Source organism: Peromyscus maniculatus, chromosome 2 (assembly GCF_049852395.1).
Source record: "Peromyscus maniculatus bairdii isolate BWxNUB_F1_BW_parent chromosome 2, HU_Pman_BW_mat_3.1, whole genome shotgun sequence".
In the NCBI taxonomy this organism is placed as follows: domain Eukaryota; kingdom Metazoa; phylum Chordata; class Mammalia; order Rodentia; family Cricetidae; genus Peromyscus; species Peromyscus maniculatus.
The window spans coordinates 151534219-151551240 of NC_134853.1; the positions used below are offsets into that span (position 1 = coordinate 151534219).

Below are 17022 nucleotides of genomic sequence, written 5' to 3' on the forward strand. Positions count from 1 at the left end.
TTTCTCCCATCGGACTAGGGGCTCCCGAGGTTGGGGTTCATGAAGCCTCCCCTCTGCCCTCGGCACCGCTGGCTGTTTTCCCATATTATGGGAGATGAGACGAAACATTTAGGGTGTCAAGGGATTTCTTAATAAAGAGTAGCCAGGCAGACAGATGCCCCCATCCTATTGGACAAGGAGGTTGTGCAGGAACACGTCCTACCTACCCTCCATGAAGCCGTTTTATATATAGCATTGGTCAAAGGAAGTAGAGAACCCATCTTTTCTTCCTGAAAACCAGACTGCAAAGGGTTAAACTGCCCCCCATCTTGGTATGTGAGCTCCCCTAGGCTGGGGGCATGGGAGTATGGGGGGCGTCTGTCACCTTGTAACCACTCTTGGTCAGCTCAGACCTGACCAGTCACATTCCTTCCCAGGAGGGTTGGAGCTTAAGGCAGAGAGAGGGCAGGGGCAGAGGCCTGGAGGGAGTTGAGTGGATAGGAATGGAAGGGGGCAGCTGGGACCGACGTCTGAATCCTCCTATCCAGGCTTCAGTCTCCCTGTCTTTTCTCCCACTTCATACACCCGCAAACCTTCCAGGTAGGCCCACGTGTCTGTGCCATAGGTGTACAGACCTGACACCAATTCTGAACAAAGAGAAGAGCGTGGCAGGGGCAGTTTCTGACATGCGGAGTGGCCCAGGGACTTATGGGTAGCCTCCAATGTGACTTCTGGTGCTTGGGGGAGGTTGGCTGGGTCAGAGGCTCTGGCATCCAGGGTACAGAGCAGGCTGTTAGAGACCTGGGCGGGAACTCAGGGAGCCTGGTTCTCTGCCCAGGCCCATGACTGGCTCCCCCATGGCCTCAGTCATGAAGAGCTTAGGCCAGTTAAGAGCCCTTGTATCCTGTTAGTCAGTGATTATGGGTGAGAGATGAGTGAGGGTAGGAGCCATGGTCTGGAGAGGTGTGGGCAGCAGCCAGCTCAAAGGGGGAGTTGTAACACGACACCGGAGCGAAAATAGCCCAGGTCATTTTCAGCTGCCTGGGCCGAGCGAGGCATCTGATCCCAGCAGGGCAGCTTGGGCCGGGGGCAGGGATGTGCCTTCCCTAAGGCCCTTTGGAAAGCCGGATAGGATGGGAGGCGGGAGAAAGGTTGGCATGCCTGGCTAGGCTCCTTCAGACCTACTAGGCCCTGGCAGGAGTCCAGGAATCAAATAAGGAATGCAGAGGGTTAACAGGAGGTGAGGCCTGGCCTCCCCCTTTGGGTCCAGGCCTGGATGAGGTGAAAGGTCAACCCCAAGGAGTCCAGGGCACAGCTCAGGGAAAGAGTAACCTGATCCTTCTCCCTAGCTGGGCTGGAGGATCACAGCACCACCTCCCCCAGAAAGGTGCTTTGACATCCCCAGGAAAGAGTTTGTTTAGACTTGTTCTCATCAGGGACAGTGGGCTAGGGGAGGGTCCAGGCCCAAGGGGTCAGGCACCCCAGCCAGTGTGTGGTGCTTTGTCATCCTGGGGTTAGGGGAGTCAGAGGTGACCCTGCCGGAGAAGTTAGAGGTAGTCCATCTCTCCTGTCCCCATTCATGCTCCAGACCTCTGTAATTCTGAGGGACACCGTAGACACCGAGGAGTTAGAGTTGCCCGCCTGGTGCCAGACTGGCATGGAGAGGTGTGGGATGGAGAGTTTCACCTCCATTCAGACATGTCGCTGCTGTCTGGTCATATATGTGGTAGGGTGCTGGGTGTGACATGGTGTGATGGCAAGCAGAGATAACACATGCAAGAACTTGGGCTCTGAAATCAGGCTTGGCTTTGGTTCGGACCTTTGCCTCTGTCTTAGTGTTGAGATCAAGACTCATGACTCTAAAGCAAGCTTTTCACCTACGCATGTTGACCTGTCCGCAGAGGAAGGCAGAACAGGTACTCAGTAAAAAGTAATGTGAGCAGGGCACTTACTCGACATGCTTGAAGCCCTGGGTTCAATTCCAAGCACTACCAAGAATTTAAGAAAAATAAATAAATATATAAAAAGGATAATAATAAGTCTCACTGCTGCCAAGCCAACTCCAGAGAGGTTGGGAAGCTGTAGAGGCTGAAGGGGGGGGGGGCAGCTTTGCGACTGCCTGGGTCTCTCAGTCAGGCACCTCAGGCTGTGGGGCTGTCTATAACTGACTCGGATGGAATATGACGAGGTGTTCTGTGTGAGGCAAAGGTTGGTTCAGCTGAGGGCTGTTCCTGTTGTTGACCTCTGGGGTAGCTGCTGCACCCCGCCCTCCATCCCAGGCTTTGTGTGCCTCTGTGGGTGTAACTGTCCCCAGAGTGCGCCCGCCTGTAGGTATGTTTGAGAAGGCGCAGGCATCTCCAGAACAAGTAGCCTTTTGTCCGCTTTCAGCCCCCAGCTGGCTGGGCCGGGCTCTCTCTGGGGGATCCCCTGTTTCTAAGTCCAGATCCCAGCCCACGGACTTTCGTCTTTGCCCACAGGTATCCATCTAAGGGGTGCGGGTGCTCTGAGCCCCCCTCCCCCACCCTGGGCAGAGGGAGACCAGCTCTGAAGTCCCAGGAAAGAGGGTCAGGGACTGAAGTCGTCCCCACAGCTCCACACCCGCTCCTTGAGATGGCGCGCCAGGTGCCACCATCCTCTGGAGCCTTGCCTGCTCCCCTGAGCTCCCGGAGCGCAGTGGGTGGAGTCACAGGAGATGCTGGAGCAGGCTGGGCTGACTTTGGGGCAGGGAGACCTCAAAGACTTCCCCCTTCCTGCAGTGGAAGAGGCTGAACAGGGATCCTGAGACCGTGGGGCTGGCTCCCCTTTGAAATCTTTTTTTTTTTTTTTTTTTTTTTTTTTTTTTTTTTTTTTTTGGTTTTTCGAGACAGGGTTTCTCTGCGTAGTTTTGCGCCTTTCCTGGAGCTCACTTGGTAGCCCAGGCTGGCCTCGAACTCACAGCAATCCACCTGGCTCTGCCTCCCGAGTGCTGGGATTAAAGGCGTGCGCCACCACCGCCCGGCCTCCCCTTTGAAATCTTAACAAGACTTCTGGAGGCCTCTGATTTTTCCAGTTCCTGTCCACATTTTGCCAGATACTATTTTCTGCAGAAAACCTTCCCAGAATCGATCCTCACCTCCAGTAAACGCCCCCACCCCCCCCACCCCCATTACCTTTCCTCTTGGCACCATGCTTACAGAGGGAGAGGCGCTAAGGTCCTCACAACCCCAGCTATCTGTGAAGCGGTTTACTGTGTGCTAGACGCTGCCCCTTCCTTGTGATTTTACCTTTTCACAGCAGGGCTGGGAACTCCTGAGCAGGGGTTACAGGCATGGCAGGCAGGAGTCAGACAGACGCGAGGGACAAAGGAGGCGACAAGCTTATGTGGAAGGAAAACTGTCCAGAGCCACACAGCAAGCAAAACAGAACAGCTAGAAGCCAGGCTCTTGGCTCGCCTCACACCTCTGGCTCCGAGTGTGACGAGGGAGGGAGAGCTACAGGCAGAAGAGCTGGAGCCGCCGCGCCCCCCCCCCCCCCCACACACACCAGAGAGACTGTTCAACCCCAGCCCTCTGCACAAAGAGCAGGAGAGCATTAGGTCTGTCTGTCTTTGCCTCCCGCACATCCGTACCAGACCCTCTGACTTAGGGGAAGAAGAGGTGATTGGGGGAAGCTAAGAGCATTCACAGGCCGCAGGAAGCAGCAGTGCTGGACTTCACGAAATATCGTGAGCCCAGTGATTGGGGGTTACTGGTTCTGGGGACATAAAGATTTAGCTTGCAGGTGGGAGGTTCCAAGTTGGGCAAAGAGGAGTGTTGGGAGCCCAAGTATGTGGGGGTTCAGTGCAAAGGAGGCAGAGATTATGCTGGCCCAGCGCTCTTCCCCCTACACACACCCACAGGCTGGCCTAGTGGAATGCTGGGAAGGAAGCCCCAGGGATGAGGCCAAGCAGCCAAGGTGTCTCGGGTGGCACGCAAGCAGTTAAGAGCTGCCTCAGCCCGTTCCTTCAGACAATTAGTGACATCTCGCTTGACAACACCACACTGAGCCCGTGCAGACCTCGGCCCCCCCCCCCGGCCCCCCCACGGCCGCTTCAGCTGTTTATTCTTGGGCTTTAACAATTGGGATTCTGACTTGGAGGAGCGGGCGCCCTGCGCTGCCCTCTGACCCACCGTCGCCTTGGCAACTGGAGCCCGGTAGGCCTGGGCTCTGCGTTAGGATTACAGATCCTGAATTCACAATCTTGCTTTCCCTGCAAGCAGCAGCAGCAGCAGCCGCAACAGCATGTGGGATCTTCAGGCAGACTGAAGGGGACAGAGGAGGAAGATCCCCAGGGGACATCCTGAGACACAGGTGGAACCCTGGGATGGCACACGTGACCTGGGGAAGGGTGCCCCCCTGGGGTGGGGTAAAGCCCAAGAGCCCAGTTGCTCTCTGGAAACTTCCTGGTAGAGCCCTGAGGGCAGGGGCGAGGCTTCTTCATCACACACACCCCTTTTCCCCTTAGTCAGCCCCCTACCATGCCCAGAGCTCCAAGTGCCAGCAGACTGTGCCCCTGCCGTGCCCGCCGTCATGGCAACAAGCCCCCCCTTCCAAAGCCCTGCCCCCCCCAAGCAGCCAACTGCCCCAGCTGAAACCAGAGTCGATGCATCTGTGAGCCTCATGCCCAGACCCACATTCCATTTCTGTCCTCTGTCGTCCCCCCCAGTTCTGGCGACATCTCCTCCCCTCCTGCGGGCGCCCCTCCCTCCACCCCTGCCTACTCCTGCTGTTCCCCCCACACTCTATCCATCACTTAGTGTCTCCCCCTTCTTCCCACCCCAGTCTGTGAGTGTATCTCGCCCTCTTGACTGTCTCCGCTAGTCTCTGGGTGTGTCAATCCCCGTCTCTTGCTCCTTGGGTTGCTGTGCCTAGGCCTGTCTGTGGCAAGCTCCTCTCTCTCTCTCTCTCTCTCTCTCTCTCTCTCTCTCTCTCTCTCTCTCTCTCTCTCTCTCTCTTTCTCTCTCTCTCTCTCTCCCCCTCTGTGTGTGTCTTTGTCTCTGCATCATCCTGCCTCTCTCTCTCTCTCTTTGTCTTTTTCTTCCTCCTTCTCTTCACACTCTTCCTGAGTCTTGTTCTTGCTGTTTTCCCTGGCATGCTCTCCCTACCTCTCCCCAGCTCCGTTTCCTTCCCCCCCTCCTTTCTCCTTAGGCTGTTTTTCTTGCACCCAGCATCTTCCTCTCTCTGCCTCGATCTCTCCCTCCTCTTTCTGTCCTCACTGATTCTCTAACCTGCAGATTTCTTTGAGATTCCTCCCCTGTTTCCTACTTGGCCATCTCCCTTGTAACCACTGGCCAGGGAGCTGAGGCTGTCCCTTCAGAGTCACCCCAAAGAAATGCCCCTTTCTAGTAGGGACTCTGCGCCCTGAGAGCCCCACTGGGCTTGAAATGAGCAGTCTTTAGAAAATAGGGTACCAGATGAAGAATCCTTTGCAGTTTGAGAGGTTGAACATGCCCTATTTGGTCATCCTTCCGCCAGCCCAAGTGGAGCAGTCCTGGGCGCTGGGCTAGACAAGAGCCCTGCCATCTTGTATGGTACCTAGGCCTTACTGATCCTTTCCTCCTGATATGATGGCTACCCCAGGCTATGCCTCAGTTTCCAAACCTGATACTTCTTTAAAGCACTTTGAGTTCCTGGAACAAGCAAAGGCCCTGCTCACCACCACCAAGTGCACCGCTGCCCAGAACCAGAACCCAAGTCTTGGTGGAATCAGGGTCCTGTCTCCTTAACTGCCGAGTGGAGGGCGGTGCCCACCTCTCCTCAAAGCTGGCAGCCCCAGTCTGGACAGTGGCCTCTGGCCTTCCTCCTGTCATCCTGAAAGGAATGAGCTTTGAGTCGTGGGCAAATCAGTCCTAGGGTAGTGAGCCAGGCCTCTAGGGCCCAACCCTGGCCTCTTGGTATGATGAGGCCTAGTCAGGCAGACAATTCTAGGACCCTGGGTCTGGACACTACTCACCAAGGGGGTCAGGTAGGGGGGTGCCAGGGGGGCGGGTTGCACGCAAAGCATGCTGGGCCCCCTTGGCGGGTGGGTGGGGGGAACAAAGCTGGCATCGAGGCCTCAGCTAAAATTAGCTGCTTCCCTGCGCGGGAGCGAGCATGCCTGCCAGCCGCCCAGATCGCCGCTGCCTCGGCAGGCCATCTGTCACCACGTTTTTTGCTAAGTCCCCCAGGGCCCCCTAGCTCTAGCCACCCCCAGGGGCTAGAAGGACTCTGCTCTGAGAATGTTGCTGACAAGAGTTCTTTGCTGCAGCCCGGCTGTGTGACCTCGGGCTAGGTCTGTCCCTCTCTGGACTTGCATACGGTGAAGGGTCTCTTGAACACTGCCATCTCAGGTGCTCCTGCGGGTCCTGGGGGCAGCAGGGGGATAAGGCGCAGTCCATTCCCTCCCTTTGAGCGGTTGCACAAATCCAGGGTTCTAAGGTAGTCCAAGTGAGGTTGAGGGTAAAGGTGAGGGGGAGGACAGGCTTCTGTCTGATTCCTTGGTCTTAGCTTAAGGCAATCTGTCCTCTATCCACCAACACCTCAACACTCCCACCCCGCAGCTCCAGGCTGCCATAAAGAAACAGTCCCCGTGGGAAGCCGGGCAAGGGAAACAGGGTTCAGCTGACACTGGTCTAGCTAGGGGGGTGTCCAGCTCCTTAGTTAGTCCCCTCCCTTCCCGTTGTTCTGCGTGTGCCACGTGATCTTCTGAGGCCAGCTTTGTAGATGGGGGGCTGAGAGGCAAGGAGAGGAGGGTCCTTGAGGCAGCAGCAGCAGAGAATGGGGCCCGCCACCCTCCCTTCTCCAAAGCTGCTCCTGACCCCAGCTCTTCCTTGGCCTCTTCTCTCTCTCCCTTAAGCCAAAGAGGCTGAGCTGCTGCTCCAAGGTCACACAGCTTGGCTTGGGAGGAGCGTAGACTTGAACCCGGGCCTCTTGGCTCCTGGCCTCCCTCACCACTCTGGCCAGCAGGCTGGGCCTGTTCCCCAAGTGAGTCATGCTCCTGGACTTTGGCCTCCTTGTCCCTATCCCTAGTGCTGTGGCCTGAAGTTGGGAGAGGGGGCCTTTATAAGGAAGAGGGGCAGCCTTCCCAGCCAAGGGGGGGCTCAGGCTGCCGTCCTGCTCCCTCCTGGAGTTCGTCAGGAACGGCACGGGAGCTTGGGAAGGTGAAGTTTCCTGGTTGTCTGGTGCCCGGGTGGTTGCCTCCCCAGCTCGTCTCTCAGCGCTGCTGCTTGGCTGCCGGGTTACCCAGGCAGGAGGCCACGGTACCTCCCCTCCCGGTGTCCAGGGAGCAAGGTCACACCCAGAGCCCCGTGTGCCTCCACCTCCTCCTGGGGCCAGTAGCGTTTGTCACTGGGGCAACGTGTGGCTGTGCCCGGTTCTAGCATTGCCGGGGTGACATTCATGCCCTGTGAGCTGTGACACTTCTGCAGGCAGAGGACAGACAGCACCACCCAGGCTGGCGACAGTGCTGGAGGAGGGATGTGGGTGGGCTGTCACCTGTCCAGAGCAGGCGGAGGGGGGGGGGTGTGTGTGTGTGTGTGTGGTGTCTAGATGGTGGGGGTGGGGAGGCTCAGAGAAGGACCAGGTTTTGTCCCATGGGGCGGGGGGGGGGGGGCCTGTTTCGGGACACTGTATAGGATAGGTTTTTTGCACATCACACATCCTACTATTGGGTAAGAGGTGCCTGGTGGTAGTTACAGTGTTGTGCGGGGTGATAGCTGGACACCCATCTTGTGTCATCTGGGGGTATCAGATGTGACCATCCTCACACTTTCGAGTAAGCAACAGGTAATGTGCTTAGTTGTTCCCGTCGGGGAGGTGGTCAGTGACCAACACCTGTCTCTCCGGCTGTTGTGGGGAGTGGCGTGTATGATTATCTCATGTTGTTGGGATGACCCGTGAGTTAGGGGCTTGTCTCTCACCCTAAAGGACAACATACTGCCCTGTGGTGTGGAGCTTCCCCATAGAGATCACAAGGCCCCCAAAAGGCTGGCCAGAGGAACTAAGGAAGCACAGTACAAGGTGGGCGTCTTAGTGTCACATGACCTACCTTCTGACCCAAGTGCCAGCCCTTGGGACTGTGCCCCAGGAGAAAGGACCCAGTGTTTTTCAGGTGGTGTGGGAAGGGGTCTCTGGGGCCTACGCAGGTGTGTGACTGAGGAGGTGCTCTAGACAGGGTTTGCATGAGGGCTGTGTCCCCATAGGCCCAGGGACCCTGTTGCCTGCCTCTTCTGCCCCTGAAACTGTTAAACTAATTAAGGCTGTGGAGCCGCAGGATTAATCGGGGCAGCTCACGCGGGCTGGGGCTCAGGTAGTCGATTAGTGCGCCGCGGAGGATATTGGATTTCTGAACCGCAAGTCAGCACTATTCGGGTCTGTTATCTCCAAGGCTTGAGGGTCAGCAGGCGGGAGGCTCAGGCACTGGCTGCCCCCGCCCGCCCGCCCGCCACCCGCCTGGGCATCCACTTCCCTGCCTATGAGGCCCTCACCTCGCCTTCCCGCTCTGTCCACCACATCATCTTCAGGCTGCCTCCCTGGGCTGCTGTGTCCTGTGTCTGGGGCCTAGCCCAGCCTGCCTCCTTGTCCCTGTCCCCCCACTGTCTCTGTTCACCTTTCTCATGACCGGCCTCTGTCTTCTGTCCTTGTCTCTCTGTCTCTCTTCCCTGCTGCCTCTGGTGCTTGCTAGAGAACCCCCCCCCCCTTCTCTCTCTTGTGTGGTCTCTGCTGGTGTCTGCAACCAGAACAAATCTCCCCCAGCCAACACCCCCGAACAAGGAGGCCAAAGCAGCTAATGGGAAACATGTGACTCTGCCTTGCGCCTGGAGCACCGTGAAGGGAGCCTTAGTCCCAGCCCAACCCTGCTCCCCCTTGCCACATCCCCTCACCACACAGCCCCCCTCTCCAGCCTGAATGGGTTCGGTTGCATGTTCCCTAGTTATTTATTGGGGATGGCGTTTATCAACTGGAGAAGATCAGGATGTGGAGGCTCTGAGGGCAGCCACTCCTTAGGTCTCCTCAGCCCTGAGGGCCGGGCAGATCCCGTGCGGACTCTTCTCTCACCCACCCACCCTATGTAGGAGAAGAGGGCCAAGATTAGCTGAGCTATTGGGTCCTGGATGGGGGCCAGTCAGTCACTAGGGTTGGGGGGCTCAGGCCACCCAGAGTCCCACCTTTTCCACCTTTCTGGGCCTCTGGGGGACTGTGGAGGTGGGGGCTCCCCGAGGCTGTTACACTGCATTTCTGTGCCCACCCCACCACAGGGAAGGGGGGGACGGATCAGAAGGAAGCTCTGGCAGGTTGGAATTCTTCTCTGCCTGTGGATAAATTGTCCCTAATCCAGGCTTGGGGAGTTGTCTGGCTGAGAGAGAGAGAGAGAGAGAGAGAGAGAGAGAGCCACACTCAGGCACTCAGGAGATAGGGAGTGAAGAGGGGAGCCAGCACACGCCACACACAAACAGTGGCACTCACACAACCTCACAAAGGTAGCGCACGAACGCTGAGGCACCATTGTGCTGACGGGCACGTAGACCTCTCATGTGTTGACGCTGACACCCAGCCACGCTGGCACAGATACATCATGGGATAACTAACCCAGGGCCCCACCAACATACCCAAATACATGGTGTGCATAGACTCACAGTGGTAAGGTCACACAAATCCACGCATGCAAAGACACACCTGCACGCACATGCTGACTGTGGCAAAATAGACCCGCAGGGACACTGTGACCAGTCACGCCGCCACACCACGACCCCGAAAGCCCACAGAAAGGGAAGGCAGAGGTAGAAGGTAGGCGATGCTGATCCGCGGTGACACCAGCGCCTGCGGTCACAGGCCTGGAGATTGGGAACCTGCAGGGACAGCAGAGGCTCACCCACCCGCCCGCCCGCCCCCACCCTGCTGCCAAACGCATCCAGAGAGCTCCGAGGCAGGCAGGAGCTGCTGTGGCTCCTGACACAGTGAGATTGAGCGAGACGGGCACAGTGTGTACACACACAGGCACACTCACAGCTGGGCACACCTGTCACAGGCTCAGCTAAATACACACAGGGAGCTGAACAGAATAGAAATTTAGATGGTGCCCGCATCAGCAAGTATAACCGAAGACGCTTGATTCTGGCAGACACAGGCCCAGACTCAGCGATACACCAGTCGTTACCGATCAAACACATGATCCCACACGTGTGTGCAAACTTATTTATTGTGGTGCTGGGAGTGGAACCCAGGGTCTGGTGCATGCCAGGCAAGTGCTCTGCCTCCGGGCTCCACCTGAGCCCGCTGACATGCACAGTCCGACACTGGCACATAGAGAGAGGCATAGCAGGCAGAATAGACCGAGCAGTCCTCATACAGGTGTGTGCAAGTACTCATGACTGAAAGTCACAGCTGTGCATTTACACAGGCAAAGGCCTCACACATGCACATTAGCAGGCAACCAGAACATATAAGCTTCCGTGAGGCTTCTTCCTTAGACACACACTTACACCCAGGCTTCAGTGCAGACCTCACGGGGCCAGCCAATGGGCAGGAAGCAGGGGAGTGGTGAGAAAGGCCATGATTTAAGAAAACAAGAGGTGTAACCAGTTGCTGCTGGAGATGGGCAAATGCCAGCTGCATATGCACCTTCATGAAAGTGAGCATCCTACCACTCAGAACAGCAGCCCACACCTGCACAGTCACAAGCCCCACCCCCTTCCCTCAGGCTTGCTCCCCCTCTCGTCTGTAAGGTGTACCTCCCCGTTTTAGGGATGAGAAGATGGAGAAGCATAAAGGATACTGGTTGAGGGAATTTTGCCAAGGGGTGGTTCCCTCCTCTGTCTCTCCTGTGGGCAGCGTGTGCACATATTTGAGTACCTAGACATGCAAAGACGCCTCTTCCAGACAGGAGCCTGGGGTTGTAAGAGACAGGGACTCAGGGATGGAGAGATGGCTCACAGGTTAAGAGCACTTGTTGCTCTTGCAAAGACCTAGCTTCCATTCACAGTACCCATATAGTGGCTCACCGCCATCCGTAACTCTAGTTCCAGTGGATCCAACCCCTTCTTTAGCCTGTGGTCATCAGGCATGCAAAACACACAAAATATAATAATTAAATATTTAAAGAATTGCCAGGGGGTGGAGAGGTACTCAGTTCTGCAGCCGGACAAAGTCAGAACTGCACCGGTACTCACGGAGCGGGCCCTCCCGGCTCGGTGGCCTTCTGCCCGCTGCCTGCATCCATGCTTATCTTGGGCGTGCTGTGTTTGCCTCTACAGATGGGAGCTTGCCCGATTGTCTACTCATCGGCCTGGACCCCAGAGCCATCCCAGCTGAGTGTGTGCGGAGGGTCCCAGGTGAGGGCCACCACTCGGGCCTCTGCAGAAACCGCCCTGGGGAAGCTGATGCCGGTGGAGACAGACCTTTGCTGCTGAGCCAGACCTCTGCAAAGCCTGCTCAGGTAACTGTGAGCGAGGCGGGCCTGGGACAGCGGTTCAGGGATCTCAGCCTAGGCAAAAAAGAGAGGCAAGAGAAACCCTTGAAGTCAAGACGCCTTTAAGTCTTGCTTACTCGACCTTCCCATCATCCAGGAAGGGGATGGAGACTTGTGGATAGACAGTGAGTCTCTCAGAGTCCTGCCCTCTAGCCTGAGGACTCTTCCCTGTGCCTTGATGACCTGAGAGAACTGGGTGGAGAAATGGGTTGTGACGTTGACCGGGATTCAGGGCAGAGGTGGAAACCAGAGGGCCTGATATGTTCAGCTGATTCCCCCCACCCCCATGACACCCCTTACAGGAGTCTTTGGAAACAGAGCTAGGAAGCCAGGATGAGGTACTGGGAGGGTATGGTAGTCCAGGTGTGACTGCAGCCGGCTAGGGGGCGGGGGAGTGATAGGACCCATCTTTCTCTTGGCCCAGGCTAGCCCACCCAGGCTCCTAGTCACAGAGGCCAGGTGGGGCTGCCCTGCCCTATAGAGGCAACTCCCTCAACTGACACACGAAGCCTCGGGCTCCAGGAAGCTCCTTAGCGTTTAGCCTGCTGGGAGAACCCCACCCAACTTCCAAAGGAGCATTCCTGAGGTCTGCAGGGGGGTTGGGCCTCCAGGGGTAGGAAGGGTGGGGAGGCAGGGCTATGGGAGGATGTGCGCCTGTAAGTGCACGGGTTCTGAGTTTGTGTGCAAGCAGGTGTGCGGGGCTCTCTGTCTGTCTTTAGTGCATAAGGCTGTGTGTCCAAGAGTTATGTAAGTGGCCCAGGCTGGGGGCATAGTTAAGAGCTTCCTTCACATGCGGTACACCGTGGTGGTGACTGTACTGGATGTGGGTCCTGTGCAGGTGTGGGTCTACCAGGTTGTTTTTTACCACCCAGGGTGCCGCTGGAGGGGTGTGTGGTCAAGACTCAGATACCCTCGGGTGGGTTTGGTGTGTACTTAGGGTCCGCAGCGCTAGGTGAGGTGGCGTGAGCACATGGCTTCCATTGTGCTTTGGAGGTGGGCTGGGCAGGACTTGAGCTGAGCTGGGCTCAGCAGTGCCCAGCCTTGTGGCCAAATTGCTGAAGTCACTTCCTTTCCAACAGTGTGACTTTCCAGGAGGAGGAGTTCTTCCGACCTGGTCGGCAGCAAGGGGCGGGGCAGAACTGGCTCTCTCCGGGGAGGGACGTGGGCGGGGGTGGGAGAGAGGTGGGAGGAGGTGCTAGTGGTGCCGGAGGAGGGAGTCCTCTGGGAGACAGAAGGAAAGACAAGGACAGGAGTCTGGAAGGGCCAAGGGCAGGAGGGGATGGGGGTGGAGTGGGCGGGAAGCTCAGTCCCTGGGTGACCTCGGAGGGAGGAAGGGAGGGCTGCCAGTGGGGTGACCCTCCGGTCCAGTGAGAGCTGGCAGTGGCGTCCACACACCTGGCACCCAGGGCAGGGGGCTGGCAGGGGGCGGTTCAGGAGCAGACCTGCTTGCCAGGTGCCCCACTCTGGACAGGAAGAGGGTGGGCGGGGGCTGCACAAAGGAGCTCTGTGTGGCTGGGGATATGGTAGGGTGGGGTATGCGGTGCTGTACTGAGCTGGGGTGGGGGGGAGCTGATGGCTGGGGGGCGGGGCAGGACCAGCTCCCCTTGGGGCATCAGTGGCTCCGAGGGGACACCTAGTGGTCAGGGGAGGTAGTGCATCATGGTGACAGGTAAGAAGCTAGGATAGGTTAGAACTGGTAGTTAAGATAGTTAGGGAAGGCGAGCTAGGCTGAATCTCTGGGTGGTGAAGCAGTTTGGTTTGGAGGATCCCAACAAAACCAAATTTACACAACAGCAAAATTGAATGGCATGGCTGTGTGTCCTTAAGGGCATGACTAAGCCTCTCTGTGCTCCCATTTAAAAAATAAGTGACTGGTTCATTGTTTTGCTATGACCTGGGGCTGGAATCTGCTTGCTAGAAGATCTGCAGGTTGGGTGGGCACTAAAAAGGCTAAAAAGAAGAGAAGACCTAGAGGGTGATACCAAGTTCCTGAGAGGGAGGGGGCTGATCCTGGGTAGAAGCGCCTCAGTGGAGAAGAGAGGTCCCGAGGAAGGTTTCAGAACAGCAGTGTTTCCCACTGCTGGGAGGCCAGGGACATCCTTGGGCCTTCAGACCAGCTGAGGGAAACGGGAGGGGGAGTGCATGCAGGCTGGAGAGAGGGTCATGAGGCCGGAAGTGAGAGCTGGGGCTGGCAGCTTGGCTCCCCTGGGGAGGTTAGGGGTGGGTGAGGGGGAGGAGGGCTGGGGAAGGGGTGGGGTGGTCACAGCCGCAGCGGGGGAGGGTGGGGCTGGGGATCAAGGATGTGGGCTGGTGCTTCCCGGCACTGTGCTCTGCAGGTTGGGGCCCCCCTTCCAGCCAGCTGGTGTCCCTGTGGGCAAGCTCAGACACTGACCCGGGAACAGACACGCAGACAGAGGACCCTTTTGACTTTTCATTCACAGGCTCGGGCTAGGTAGTACCTTGGAGAAGAGGCCAAGAGAATGGCTGCCTGTCGGGGTGTGGTGGGGAAGGGAGCCAGCTGCTTCCCTCGGATCCTGAAGGCTGCAAAAGAGCAGTGGACAGTCAGGAGGATGTGGCCAAAGGTCTGCATGGGTGGGTGGAGCAGAAGCAGCCACTGGAGAGGTTTGTCTCTTCTGCCAAGATCACACCCTCGGGCCCCCGAGTGGGAGGCCTCTAGAGCAGGAAGGCCTGCCGAGCCACACCCACAGCAGGGAAGGAATGGTGGCTGCTGGTAGGTATCTCTGAAAGCCAGGTCCAGCTTAACTGCTAGAAAACTGGCTGGGCCATTCCAGAGTCTGAGCTGCTTCCATACTTTGAGGCAGGGTCGTATTCTGTAGCCCTCGCTGGCCTGGAACTCATTCTGTAGGCCAGACTGGCTTTGAGCTCACAGAGACCTGCCTGCCTCTGCCTCCTGAGTGCTGGGGTTAAAGGCGGGCACCCTTGCCTGGCTTTTCCTAGACTCTGAAGGTGTTCTCTCTTCAAAAATAGCCACGCCAAGCCGGGCGTTGGTGGCGCACGCCTTTAATCCCAGCACTCGGGAGGCAGAGCCAGGCGGATCTCTGTGAGTTCGAGGCCAGCCTGGGCTACCAAGTGAGCTCCAGGAAAGGCGCAAAGCTACACGGAGAAACCCTGTCTCGAAAAACCAAAAAAAAAAAAAAAAAAAAAAAAAAAAAAAAAAAAAATAGCCACGCCAGCTAAACTCACTGGGTATGGTGGTACATGCTAGTGCTGCCAGCACTGGCCGAGGCAGGAGGAAAGCTGCAAGTTTAAGGTCAGCTTGGCCTGCATAGTGATTTCTAGGCCAGCCACAACTCCCAAGTAAAACCTTGTCTCCTAGAAAGAAGGGGAGGGGGCTGGAAATGTAGGTAAATTGGTATTTGCCTACCATGCACAAAGGCCTGGGTTCAATCTCCAGCACCCACAAAAACTGGGTGTGGTGGTGTACCCTGTGGTCTCATTAAGGAGGTGGGGTCAGGAGGATTACAAGTTCAAGGTTATCCTTGGTTGCACAGCTGCCTGTTAGGCCAGCATGATGCACATAGAGAATTCCAGGTTACAGTGTGTGTGTGTGTGTGTGTGTGTGTGTGTGTGTGTGTGTGTGTGAAGGGGAGAGAGAGGAGAAGCAGTGCTGAGCTGAAAGGGGTACAGGTCCACAGCTAGGTATGGGAGAGTTAGCAGGTGTAGTGGAGGCAGAAGACAGTGGACAGAATTGGAGACTGACCTGGATATACAACAGAAGGGTCCTTCATGCACCGTTTGTGGCCTCAAGTGAAGACTCCTAAGCTCTCCCCATTTTGGTCTTGTCTTCGGTGAAATGGCATGAGAGCACAGGGTACCCACTGGGGGAGCAGATTACAGCGACAGCTTTCCAGATGTCCCTCAGATGTGTGAGTCAGGCCCTCCTGGACTAGGGCCTGGGTATCTGGACTGTTACACAGCGCCTCCACTCCCCCGGGCTCAGGGCTTGGAAGCCAATGGCTTAGATAATTTCAGTGTTCCTCCCAGCCTTAAATTAGACCACGGCTCTAGAAGGAGCCTTTCCAGAAGTGGCTGAAGGGTGGTGGCAGGAGCCGAGAATGGGAAAGAGGCCTTGGCCTTAAGAGATGGAGGAACTCTGCCTCGGAACAGCTGTGTGGCTTCAGGCAAGTTTCACAGGGTCTCTGGGCCCATTTGCTCTGCAGCTCCAGGATAATAAGCCGTGCATGCCTCCTGGGTTGCTGTGAGGACTCGGGGGGTCATGTATGTGGGCTGCCAAGTTCTTTCTGCCCACTACTCCTATGGGCTACATTCCTTTCCAGATGTTGAGAGATGAAGTGAGCGGAACAGACAGCCTTGCCCTGGTGACGCTTGGAACTCAGTGGATTGCATATCGCTGCTTACCACGGGGGCCCACAAGAGTGTCCTTTCCCACAGTGTCCTCCCCCTGAGTCAGCCCTGCATTCTCCCTATGGGCCGGTACTAGGCAATATGGCAGCCTGTCCATAGAGCATAAGCCGATGATCCGGCGCTAGTTCAGGACCAAACAATAGGCAGGGATCCGAGGCTAGACTCTGAGACCCTCCAGCAGTTGGGGCTCATGCAGCTCACTGAGGTCCTGGTTCCTGCTCAGCTCTGAGTCTTCAGGCGCCTTTGGGAGTCAGATAGGCCTGGGTCTAAGTCCCAGCACTGCCCTGACCAGCTCAGAATCACTCCGTAAATATTTATGTAGCATCCATAGCTCAGGCTCTGGGGTCAGAGGATACAGCAGTAAACAAGACATGTGTGATCCCTGCCCCTGAAGAACCCACAGTCTCGAGGGAGACACACTAAATAGCCAGTCACACAAGTAATTGATTACAGTTGTGATAAATACTATGAAGGTGAATTAGATGGGACTCACTCTAAGAGGCCAGACAGGGGCCGGACAGAAGGCTGTAAGTAAGGCAGGACTTCAGAGACAGATGAAGGTCTTCATTCTTTCTTTTCTTTTCTTCTTTTTTTGGTTTTTGAAGACAGGGTTTCTCTGTGTAGCCCTGACTGTCCTGGAACTCGCTCTGTAGACCAGGCTGGCCTCGAACTCAGAGACCACTTCCTCTGCCTCCCGAGTGCTGGCGTTAAAGGTGTGCACTGCCGCCACCTCGGCCCGACTCTTTTCTTGTCACTGTTCTTCCCTCCGCATCTTTGTTGGGTCTAGAAAAGAATAAGGAAAAAAACTCCATGAGAGACACACACGGTGGTGCCTGTCTGTAACACCCGCCGTCCACTGCCCTGTCTTGAAAGACGGGGAGTGACGAGGTGTCTCGGGCGCCTGACAACCTGAGTTCAGACCACGGGACCCACAAGGAGAGAACTGACCTCTGCAGGTTGTTCTTTGACCTCCTTGCATACACGTACACACATGTACACACACACCCACACACACACAATTAAAATAAATTTTAAAAAAATTAAAATGTAATAAAATAATAGCTGAAGAGATAGCTTGGCAATTCAAAGCATTGGCTGCTCTTGCAGAGGATCCTGGTTCAGTTTCCAACACCCACATGGTGGCTTACAACCATCTGTAACTCCAGTTCCAGGAGATCTGATGCCCTCTTCTC

At 56.5% G+C, this 17022-nt stretch overlaps 1 protein-coding gene across 6 annotated transcripts in view; it reads left to right on the top strand.

The window, feature by feature from the left end:
* The window catches only part of Ahdc1 (AT-hook DNA binding motif containing 1), a 66764-nt gene that overhangs the window by 32625 nt on the left and 17117 nt on the right, over positions 1-17022 (top strand). For 5 of the 6 annotated variants that reach the window (XM_076565331.1, XM_076565330.1, XM_076565333.1 and 2 more), the window contains one exon: positions 11229-11410. The exons of the other annotated variant lie outside the window; for it this stretch is intronic. The gene's annotated coding sequence lies outside the window, so the exon portion shown is untranslated. The remainder of the gene's footprint in view (positions 1-11228; positions 11411-17022) is intronic. 6 annotated transcript variants of the gene reach the window in all.